We start from the raw sequence: 12564 nt of genomic DNA, 5'->3' as shown, positions 1-12564 counted from the left end.
TCCAGTGTAACAGCCTTCTTCTCATGTTGTCTTCCCTGTGTATATGATTTTATTTATTCTTCTTCATGAATTGTTAAAAAACCTTTTATTCCTTTTCTTCTTGTTCAAGCTTTTCTTAACGGAATTATTTTACTAAAAAATGAGCCATATAGGCTGTTACGTGTTGACAAGACATGCTGTTTTTGTGGGTACCACATTCAGGGTCTGTTTCTTTCTGGAAGTCACTGTGAGGACAGGCAGTTCAGTTCATTCGTGTTTCATGATTCTTGAGATGGCTTTGAGAGGTTGGACCTGAATTATTTTTTTCTTTTTGTTTAATCTTAATTTCAAATGTACTCTTCTTAAAGTTTTCAAGCCGGAAGAATTACGACAGGCCCTCCTGCCAACCTTGAAGGCACTTTACCGGCAGGACCCAGAATCCCTTCCTTTTCGTCAGCCTGTGGACCCTCAGCTCCTAGGAATCCCTGTGAGTATGTGGTTGGGCTTCTAGGGTTTGTTTCTTTTTAGAGACAGTTTTATTGAGGTATAATTCACATACTGTATAATTAAAATTATACAGTTGAGGCCCTGGTCTTCTCCTGCTGTGGGGCCAGAGCCCCTGACTGTGTCCCACTGCGCTCAGTCTAGCCAGTGCCACCTGTCTCCGCAGTGCTTTCCAGTAAACAGGTTCTGGGCCGGAGCAGCAAAAAGGCAGAGCAGAAAAAAGGAGATCATCGAAGACAAAACTTTTGGTCTATAGAATAAGAAAGGAGCAAAGCAACAGAAGTTTATCAAAGCTGTCACTCATCAAGTTAAATTTGGTCAGCAAAATCCACACCAGGTAGCACAAAGTGAAGCTGGGAAGAATTTGGAGAAAGATGATAAGAAGTTACAGGAGCTAAATGAATTGTTCAAACCTATAGTTGCTGCTCAGAAAATAAGTAAAGATGCAGATCCCAAATCCATAACATGTGCGTTCTTCAAACAAGGACAGTTGTACTAGAGGAGAGAAGTGTGAATTTTCTCATGACTTAACTTTGGAGAGATAATGTGCAAAACTAAGTTTTAACGATGATGCAAGAGATGAAGAACTGGGAAAGTTACCATGGAATGAGAAAAAACTGGAAGAAGTAGTGAATAAGAAGCATGGTGAGGCAGAAAAGATAAAAACAAACAACTCAGATAGTATGCAAGCATTTGCTTGAAGCTATTGAAAACAAGTATGACTGGTTTGGAATATGCCCTGGAGGGGGTGCTATATCAGCATGCCGTACCTCCTGGATTTTTTTTAAAAAAGATGAAGGGAAAGAAGATGAAATTTCATTAGAAGATCTCATTGAGAAAGAGCATTCTGCGTTTGGCCCTAATGCTACCAAAACCACTCTAGAATCTTGTCTTGCATGGGGAAAAAAAGACAAGACGATTGATAAACTTGAACACGATATGGAAAGAAGGAAAGGAGAGTTCAGAGCCGGGAAAGCCCTAGTGAGCAGTGGTCATGAGGCGTTTGGGTTTCTTCCAGAACTGGTTAATGATGATGGTGAAGAAGCAGGTGGTAGGCGTTACGCGCAGGAAGCAGGCGGTGGTGAGGCTGAGGACTCTGTGAGTGTAAATGACATGGCCTGTACTTTCCAGAAGATGTGGATGAGACACGTATTACTGTTGCCAGTCTTGAAAAAATTCAGCACATAAACATCAGAAAAAGAGGAAAGCAAGTGAAGCTTCTGGAGGTCAGGTTGAATATGGCGAAAGAATGATTTGAAAGAGGACAGTGAAGGGGAGGAACAGGAAAATAGAGCTATTGATGTTGTTCCTGTTGATGAAAATCTGTTTACTGGGGAAGATTTGGAAGAGCTAAAGAAGAATTAAACAGACTTGATTTAGAAGAATGACACTATACAACTTAATGAACAAATTAAGTCAGCTCAGTATTGACTTTGAAATTTGAAATTAACTATATTAATTTTGTTCCACTTAGAAATCTTCAACAGGATATGTTTATTTACTATTCTGATTGTGGAGAGCTGACTTTCTCCCAAAAAAAGTAATGTTTTCCGTAATTCTTTTCTTTTAACTTTCACTGCGTTGCATAGTAAGTTCAGAGTAGTTCATGATAAATTGAAATGTGATCATTTCCGAAAATGATTGTTGTAACTGACCACTCAAGAAGTATAACTGCTTTTCTAGCTTTTGATTTTCATTGGGCATGTATTATTACCAGGAACAACATAAATTTAAATAGAAAAGATTTCATCTAATGCTGGGTGGTTTTTTTTTGATTTGGGGTTTTTAAAATTTTATTATTTTTTGTGTGTTTACCATCAAATCAGATCTGATTGGTCCAGGAGGAGATTACCCCTCCTTCTCCAGCAGAGCATCTGGTAGATTTGAGCCTTGTAACTCTGGGATTGCAGTGCAGCTTTTTGGCACTAGGTCACCAGAGCTCCCTTGATGCCGTCCATCATGAGTGATTTTATTGCCTTTTTATTCGTGTATTATAAAGATAGCCTAAATAGTAACACTGTTCTTCATAGAAGAAACTGCATATATAAATTCAGTGTTTTATATCTTTGGACAATTAGATGGCTACTTGAGATGGAACCTTTTTGATCTGATAGGATCAGCAGTGATACCCTGTGGTAAACTGTTCTCAACTTCTCCCTCTTCATTTTTGGCAATAAACTTATAAATAAAAAAAAAAAGTCACACATTTAAAAATATGTATATACAGTTGAATGAAGTCAATGTATTCACATATCAGGAAGTAAATTTTAGAACCTTTACTACCCAGACAAGAAACTCTCCATTCAGCAGTCACTCATTTCTTCCCAGACATGGCCACGGCCCGAGGCACCCCTGATCTGCTCAGTCTCTGTGGCCCTGCCTTTTCGGGTATTTCCTAAAAGTAGAATCCTACAATATGTGACCTTTTGAATCTCACTTTTACTTTGTTTTCCCCTAAGGTTGCAGCCATGTGGTAGCATAAATCTATACTTTATTGCTCCCAATAAAACTGTGAAAACAAAACAAAAAAACAACAAACCAGAAACCCCATACCACTGTACCAGGCCTTGATTGGCTTCAACAAGAGGCTTCTGGCTCACAGCTCAGAACCTTCCAATCCCAGCAGCTCAGCCGAGAACTCACCTCTTAAAACCCAACAACAGCTCCACACATGTGCCTTCAACTGACGTTGTTGTTGATTGCCTTCCAGTCAAACGCCACCTCACAGTGACCATTAATGACCCACTTAGTGTGAATATTTTTTTAAATCTTTGACTTTTTAGTTTTTAATACCGTGTAGATGAAAGTATCATGTTTGGAATTTTGTTGTCAACCATCAACCCACTATCTGGAAATTATAGTAGCTGTAGTGGACACTTGTGTTACTCTCTCTTCTATCTGAACAGCATCAGTCACTGTGTCCACTAACAGTGAAAAAGGTGATCCACCTCACTCAGCTGTTTGGGAATCAAACACTCCGTAGTTGTTATTGTAGTGGTGACGGTGGTAACAATAGGAAGATCTTGTAGCAGGACCTGACTCTTGGCTAATGTTGTTTGGTGTCACTTGTCCATCTAGGATTACTTTGATATTGTGAAGAGCCCCATGGATCTGTTTACCATCAAGGGAAAGTTAGACACTGGACAGTACCAAGAGCCATGGCAGTATGTGGATGACATTCGGCTTATGTTTAATAACGCTTGGTTATATAATCGGAAGACATCGCGGGTGTATAAATACTGCTCCAAGCTTTCTGAGGTCTTTGAACAAGAAATTGACCCAGTCATGCAAAGCCTTGGATATTGTTGTGGCAGAAAGGTAAGAAACTACATTCTGATTAGGCTTTCACTTTCCTCAGAGGATCTAGACCGTGTTGACTGGGCTAAGAGAATGCACTGCTGTGACTTGGATAGGATTTGTTGTTCCATTGCTTCTGTAAAGACATTTCTTTGCACCAATATTAATTCTCTTCAGAACTGGACCAGTAAGAACACTTAACTCATTAGACTAATAACTCATTTCAGGTGGGGATTTGATAATTTTATTCTGTATGTGCACAGCGTGTGGAATGTACTCACATTTCTGTGCATAGAAATTGACATTATTGAGCGCTGTGTGTCCTGTTGAGTTCGGATGAGAAGGGATACATTGCCAATCTTAAGTCATGTTAAAATAGTCCTGTATCTAAATGTAAAAATTGTTGAAAAAGGCTTCCCCCCAACCCCATTTAAAAAATTTTTTTATAAAGTCTTAGTCCTTGATAATGGAAGTAGTCCTGTTCTCATTAGCGTGTAGGAGGCATAAGACTTTCCTGACTGTCTGACTTGCTGATGTACCTGTTAAAACCTTTAGGGCTCTGCTATTTAACAAACTGGTCTCTTTTGCAGTTGGAGTTCTCTCCACAGACACTTTGTTGCTACGGTAAACAGTTGTGTACAATCCCTCGAGATGCCACTTACTACAGTTACCAGAACAGGTAAGCAGTCCCATGTGTGGACACATGTATTCCATGTGAAGGGAGAGCATGCTGATGGGCCAACCACGTGTGGTCATGGATCAGAGGGAACCTGCTTGAAAACAGCTCTACCGCACACGTTTGGTTCTTTGCAGAACTGTATAATTTCTTAACAGAAAGAAGCCTCCACCTGGGCCTTTATTTCTGTGAGAGAAGAGCCTTGTTAGTCGAATAAGACTAGGACCCAATTTGTCTTTCCATGTTACCGTACTCCCCAGATTCTTGTGCAAAATGGAGATATTAAAGTCTAATTTGTCTTTTTCTCCTTTATGAAATAGGTTGGGACTGTCTCCACTGTCCAAAACTTCAAAGCTTATTAAGCTACTATAACTTTCTCTGTGGTATAACCCTTAGTTGGGGCAAAGTGTGTAAATAATAAATTGACATTGCCAGGGTTTGTTTTGCTGTTTGTAAGCAAATCAAAAGCATAAACACAATAATTCTGCATCAAGACACTTCCCCTACCCAGACTGGCATCCACCATTCAGCTTTGTTAATTTTCCCTGTTCTCTTAACCACAGTCATAGATAGTGTACCCATTAATCCATCCCGACAGTCACAAGTGAGCTGCTTGATTTCTGGATTGTGCTTTCCAGTGGAGTAATGTGCTATATTCTTAATTGATCCTCTGAATGCCTTCAAGGCCAGGCCCTTTGTTCAGTGATTCCACAATTGGTTTACACTGACCTTGTGTGCTACAGCTGCATTTTCCAGCTTTTTTTCCTCCTCATGGAAACTTTCTGTTCTGTTTACAAAAAGTTGAGTGCACTCTTAATAATTTATCATCATTAAAATCTTGGAAAGCTGAGGCTCCAGTTGTTAGAAACACCTTATGTTCAAAAAGCTAAGTAACAGCTGGCACATGAAGTGTTTGTGGGTTGCAGTCTTGATTGATATTGGTATAGTTTGGGATTTAGACCATCTTGTTGGCACAAGGATTACACAGACCTGTGCACACCCCTGCCTCTTTTGGACTGAGCCAGTTGATGGCTCCCGATTTTTGGGCTTTTTCATGAGAATGCCTTTTTTTAAATTTATGTCGTCCATGATCATTCTTGCTCTTGCATCTTTAGTAGGTTTAGGGGTATTTTTCCAAGTGGGGAAACTGTGCTTGCTATGAGTAAGTTCTCCTGTCCCTCCTCTTGTTTTTGTTGATTTGTTTTTTTGTTTGTTTTTTTAAATTTAGGTTGTTTATTTTTCATTTCAATGAACATCTACAGAGATTTTGGGATTCCATTCATTCATTGTTGCACCCTTCTCCCCACACAAACCCCTCCCCCCGTTGATTTGTTTTTAAAAAGCATTAACTATTGAACTCTATAAAGGTGTAGGTCTGTGGAAGTGAAACATTTGCTATAATCATTTGCTACTTGTGACACCATTGGAGGTATTTTATGCTAATCTGTGCTTTGCCTTGGCTTTCTGTTGTGTTTTGTCCTGTCTTTTATGGTTTTTTGTTGTCCTGCAATCCCTCATCCCTTTGTTTGTTTTGTGGTTTTTTCCCTTCCCTCATGCTTATCATTGTCTGAACTTGTCTTTGATTGCTAAAAAAATAAACAAAAACTCAAACTGGGGGGCACATAAATCTGCATCATTGAATGTCCTTGTCGCCGTTGATGACCTGCTCTCTGCTCCCGTCCCCCTCTGTGGCCTGCTGTGATTGGTGGCTTTGGCTGTGTTGTGTGGACCGAATAGTTCACCCCAGTATGGCCTTCTTACCAACAGCTATCATTTCTGTGAGAAGTGTTTCAATGAAATCCAAGGGGAGAGCGTTTCTTTGGGGGATGACCCTTCCCAGCCTCAAAGGTTAGTAACTGCATTATTTTGAAAATGCTGACATACTTCTCAGTTTGATGTCAAGTGATGATTTCACATTTGTAAGGAGTGGGTCTTAGCTCTAAAACTACACTGGCCGGTATTGTTAGCCATTAGGTGTCTGTAACCATTTGTAATATAAAAGTGTGCTGGCCATGCTTGTGGCTACCACTTTGCACAGCACAAAATAAGGAATTCGCTTGTCCTTTAAGATGGAAAAATTCTTAAAAAGAATTGTTTTGCATTTTAGAATTGATATACCTCTATTATTGAATCCAATTTAAAAACCTGTAAGATTAGGAATTGATTAGAGTAAATCAAATTTTCAAACCTAATCCAAGTTTGTACATAGGGTAGATTAAGATTTTCCAATGGAAAGAACTTGCTTTCTTGAATTCTTTCTGTCGTTCCACAGCACAAGCATTCCTTCATAGAAACGTTTGTTTTCGTGTTTGTTAACCAAGGATCCCTTTGTTTTGTTTTATTTGATTTAAATAATCCGTTTGCAGTGTTAGACTTTCTTCCCTGTGGTTAGAACAGTGAGATAGCTCTTCCTTCTGTGTGTTTTTTTCTTATTGTTTCCTTCCTCTCTCCTTAGTACAATAAATAAAGAACAATTTTCCAAGAGAAAAAATGACACACTGGATCCTGAACTGTAAGTAGTGGTAGAATCCCTTTGAATATTCAGTACACTTTGTTTTGTTTTCCACCCCTTTTCACTCTCCTGGTATGTGTGGCTAAGTCTTTGTGACCTTGACATAACTGATACGGGGAAAACATTGAAGAACTGGAGGCGTATTTAGGATAATGTTTTGGATGGTATTTCATAGACCTAAATGTAACCATCTTGCCTCTGGAAACTATGTACAAACAGTGCTCAGGTTGTTCGTTCATGGGTCGCTATGAGTCATGTACGACTGGACGGCATTAAACAACAACAAATGTAACCATCAGCCTTAGCCTTCCTATATATTTCATCCTGTCACCCTTTGTCCTCCTGGTGGTGTTAGATTCCATCAAGTAAATTACGACTCTTAGCGACCCTTTGAAAATCAGATCTGCCTCTTGCCCTGTCATACCCTGTACTTTGTCTCTGATTGGCATGAGCGCATTGGGACAGTCATTTTGTCACTTGTGTCTTGTTGAGGATATTTGTCTGTCTGATCCCTCCTGACCACATACCCAAAGTATGTCAGCTGAAGTTTCATCATCCTTCCCTCTAAGTCACACAGTCCTCTGTATTTTGAGACTGATAAGTGGATTGCAAGAGGGCACCAGTATGTCCTCCTGTGTGGAGTTTGGAAGGAGGAGCTCTGGAGTGTATCATACTGTGGACATTCCCAAAGATCAAACTGCCTGGGATGTGTTCTGAACGTTTCCCCAGCGGTAAACCAGTCACATGTCACATGCTCACTTTAATTTAAACTGAACGTAGACATGATTTTGAAGATGACTCTGTAGCTCTGGTGGCATTGTGTGTTACATGTTGAACTGCTAATTACAGAGACAGCAGTTCAAATCCATCAGCTTCTCCACAGGGAACAATGGGCAGTTTCCTCTCAAAAAGAGTCATATTTTGGGGAACCTAATAGAGAGTTCTGTGAGCAGGACTCGCCCTGATGGCCGTAGGTATTTTGTGTTGGGAATGCTAACTGGATTTTGAAACAGCAGAATCCATGTTTGTTCTGCACTGTGTTTTAAACTGTCAGGCATGGTTATTGTGACTTGATGGAAGTCCAGTGATTAATCTGGATTGGATTTTCATTCCAGGTTTGTTAAATGTACCGAATGTGGGAGGAAGATGCATCAGATTTGTGTCCTTCATCATGAGGTCATCTGGCCGACTGGGTAAGGCGCCCACCGTTAGAATCCTCTCTAGGATTTTCCTCGTCTTGAATACTGTTGATTCCCGCCCTTCTTTGCAATCCCATTCTGCCATCAAAGTTGCTGTCTTTGGGTTTTTGTGTGTATGTTTTTAGGTGACGTTTGTTACTTTTATTCTTTCAGTATTTATTTTCCATGTTAGCATGTGTGTGTATACAAAAAATATAAAAAGGACGTAGTCTCATGATTGCATGGCTGTTATCTCTTAGCAAAGGGTTGCTGTTGTCTTTGTATAGTCCAGAGTAGGTGCCACTGTATCACTTCTGACTTCAGTGACCCTGTGTGCACAGAGCATCTGTCCTGTACCGTCCTCCTGGCCATTGTCATGTTAGAGCCCATTATTCCAACCACTGTGTCAGTCCGTCTTCTTGCTGCCGATCCTCTAATTTATGAAGTGTGATGTCCACAGTGTGTGAGACATACTTCTTTCATTTTTAAAGTTTTTATTGGTGGATACAAATGGACTTTAGATTTTGTTAAAATCAGCCGTGTCCATAGTGCACATAGTCTTCAAAAGCAGTTATCTGTTCTTCCAGCATATTATGCCACCTTTTATCATCTTCAACTCCACACTGTACCTGAAGCTTCTTAATTCCGTATTCCACTGGTCCTACCTTGGAAGAGCCCCAGACCAAGCTGTCTGCCTGTGTACTTCTGACACACTATTCCAGTTTTTCCATGTTGGTTTCATCATCCCAAGGCTTCCCGTCTAGTAAGATTGAAGACTTGGCAAAAAGTGCAGGTTTTCTGGCTTTTCTTGGATTCATACTGGGCAAGACTTAATCATTCTTGCTTCTTAGGAATAATCACCTGGCTGGAGAAAAACTTATACTAATCTTATCTTTATCCAATTTAATTTTGCTTACATCTTACTGTTAATTTGAAAAGTACCCTGCTTTAATTTCCAGACCTTGTGCCTCTTTGTAGAAATGATCCATTTCTCTTTCTTCTGCTCATTTAATTTCTTCCTATCACTGTCTGTCATCAAAATTTAAATAAAAGCCATCTTTTCTAGATTTTTAATGTATGTTTTATTTAACTCTTTGCTTAACCAAAGTCGTACTTCGTATTTTAGATTTATCTGTGATGGCTGTTTAACGAAAACTGGAAGAACTAGAAAAGAAAATAAGTTTTCTGCTAAGAGTAAGTTTTTATCACCCAAAACAATCGTAGTTAAGACTTAACCAAGTTCTCTTTACTACAAACTTAAAATTAATAAACCGGAGTAAAATTCAATATAATCTATTTAAAATTGATCAATACTGTCCTTATTGTTGACACTGTAGTAATTCATTAGTCCTAAGGAAAAAGGAACAGGTTCTAAGAAACAAGACTTCTCAGGTGAAAGATGTCCCTGCCTGCTATGGGCCAGATGTGGAAATGTTTGCTCAAATGTGCTGTGCTGTGCTGTGAGCAGGCCCTCAGAACTGTCAGTGATGGGTGGTGAGCACAAAATGTTAGAAGCCGTTTGTGTTAATAATACTATGTATTAGGAATACTTAGCTTTCCAGCAATGTTCCAAATTGCTCTGAGTTCTATAACTCCTTTGAAATATAATTATCCATTTTTCTGTTAACTCTTTCACAATGAAAGGGAGAATATTCTTGGAAACTAAAGAATATCTGTTCTCTGTCCTGTATGGTCACTTTGAGTTGCAACTGACTCATTGGCAGTGGAGTGACTTTGCCTTCTGTTTGCCTTTTTAATGTACTCCTTAGTTACTCCTGTACACATGCTTAGGCATCACATACACTAAAACTGAACTGATCTAGATGGCTAGAATGACCTTTCTGCAAGCATGAGAGGCAAATTTGTAAAGTATTCATTATTGGGAAAATATGTATTAACCGGTGTCCTGACAATTTTAAACTCCACTAAGTTAGTCTGGTTTATATTGAGGAAAGGAATTTTGCAGGTGCCCCTTAAGACTGATGATAATACTCTGTGCCTTGGTGATGGCTGAACTTGATTTTTATGTTCCTAGGGTTGCCATCTACTAGGCTTGGCTCCTTCTTGGAGACTCGAGTGAATGAATTTCTGAAGAGACAGAATCACCCTGAGTCTGGGGAAGTCACTGTTCGTGTAATTCATGCTTCTGATAAAACTATGAAAGTCAAACCAGGCATGAAAGCAAGGTATCTGGTCATTTTGTTTTGTCTTTTGCATCTGTAGTTGCTTCTACGTGTTACTGTTGAAATTTCCATTCAAATTAGGTACGTTCTGATTTTCTTTTTCTCCCCCCATTCTGAATCATGTAGATTTGTTGATAGTGGAGAGATGGCAGAATCTTTCCCATATCGAACCAAAGCCCTCTTTGCCTTTGAAGAGATCGATGGTGTGGACCTTTGCTTCTTTGGCATGCATGTTCAAGAATACGGCTCAGACTGCCCTCCGCCCAACCAGAGGTACGACTTAAACCTAGCTTCCCACTGGTGCCCGCAACTGGATTGTCAAGTTGTAATTGGTGAGAAAAGCTTAATGAGAGAAGTTCGGTGGTCTTGGCTTGGAAATCTCAAATGTCCACATGGGAAAAGAACTGTCCATAGTCTTGGTGACCTAATGTAAGACATTGTGCTGCCAGCCCAAAAGCGTACAGTTCAAATCCACCCCACTGCTCTGTGGGAGAAAGATAGGCAATCACCTGTGAGATTCACAGCATCTGAAAATCCGCTGGAGGGCCAGCTTGTGGTCAGTTCTGACTCGTGGGCCCCCTAGCGACATAGTATCGGTGGTACTGAAGTCGTTGAACAGAAGTGTGACTACTGCTCACATTTTTGCTCTTTAACAGGTGTAATTGAGAGTGACAAGCCAGGTCATAGAAAAGGGCCTTAAAATTCAGCTTGTGGTAAATACTGGGGAGCTTTTTTGGCTTAGTAGTAAAGAGTTGGGCTGCCTTCTCAAAGGCTCGTGATTTGGGTCCACCAGCTGCTCAGAAGGAGAAAAATGTGAAATCTCCTCCTGTGTGAGAGTCACTATTGGTTTTGACTTTCAGTATATAACCGTAACACCATCTTAAATACCATGAGAGTCATGGGGAAGGGTGTGGTTTAGAATTTGCTTCCAGGGTAGTAGAAAGCTGGAGGAAGAATGCCGCTAAAAGTTCAGTAGATACTGAGAGGCTGTTGTCTTTCTTACTCAGTAATAAAAAGACTTGTTTTAAAAGACCTCTTAAAAAAAAAAAAGACCTCTTGACACACACACACACACACGAGGTTTCCATAGCTGTTTCCTGATCTGACTATAATGCTCTGTAGTCCAGAGAGGCCAGAAGAGAAGTAATTGTTGCTTGGAAACCCTCATTAAGAATTCTTCTTGTGACTTGGTTTTCCCCCTCTCTCCTAGGACTGTGTACATATCTTACCTCGATAGTGTCCATTTCTTCCGTCCTAAATGCTTGAGGACTGCAGTGTACCATGAAATTCTGATCGGGTATTTAGAATACGTCAAGAAGTTGGGGTACGTGTATTGGTAATGCATGCCACTTTTCTGAACCATTACTGTGGTATTGGAGGAGGCATTAATTAAACATGCCAGTGTGTAAATTTCACCTGTTTGAATGCTGGTTTTCTCACCTTGGATTTCATCTGTAACCTCAGTTTTGCTCAGAGCCCCTTTGCCAGTAGCAAAAATTGACACTTGGCTTCATATTGATTCTTAAATGTTCTTAGTACCAAAGGAATGCAAACTTGTTCAGCTAATTGTTTAAATGGGCATTTACCTGGTTACTAATTGAGGACCCACATCTCTGACACCTAGATATTAAGACTGAAAATCTACTTAGCTCTTAGAATTGAGACTTCTGGTGAGAAAAGCTTTCTCTGCCACCACATCTTCTAGCTTATTCCTCTCAGGAATTTGTCTTTTTTTTTTACTCTTTTGAAATGGGTATTATTCCTTTGTGTATTGTAAGTTTCCTTTTGTCTTAAAAATGCCCATTTGGGATTTTTGGATCCAGAGTTGGTTAAGTCATCACTTGTGTGTCAGAAATTCAGAGGGCTTCTCCATGTCCTCCCAAAGAGGGCAGCCGCTGTGGCCCGTTTTTAGTGCTGTGGCTGGTCCTGGGTTCTGGCCTTTGCACCTAAAGCTTGGTGGCACACTCTTTGTGTTATTGTTGGAGAACTCCTAGCTTTCTTTGTGTGCTCCATCTTGAGGTTGAACATGTAGCAACATTCTTTCCTAGATGATAAGATCTAAGATCTTGACTGTTTTTTCTTTTGACAGCTATACAACAGGGCATATCTGGGCATGTCCCCCAAGTGAAGGCGATGACTATATCTTTCATTGCCATCCTCCTGACCAGAAGATACCCAAACCAAAGCGACTGCAGGAGTGGTACAAAAAGATGCTTGACAAGGCTGTGTCAGAGC

General features: G+C 40.1%; 1 pseudogene; it reads left to right on the top strand.

Moving 5' to 3' along the window:
* The window catches only part of LOC102844357, an 89998-nt pseudogene that overhangs the window by 70174 nt on the left and 7260 nt on the right, over positions 1 to 12564 (top strand).

This window comes from Elephantulus edwardii, unplaced genomic scaffold (assembly GCF_000299155.1).
Source record: "Elephantulus edwardii isolate Elephantulus edwardi_28Jun2011 unplaced genomic scaffold, EleEdw1.0 scaffold00086, whole genome shotgun sequence".
Classification (NCBI taxonomy): Eukaryota; Metazoa; Chordata; class Mammalia; order Macroscelidea; family Macroscelididae; genus Elephantulus; species Elephantulus edwardii.
Note: the sequence above shows the minus strand (reverse complement) of the source record. Positions and strands in the feature narration are given on the sequence as shown.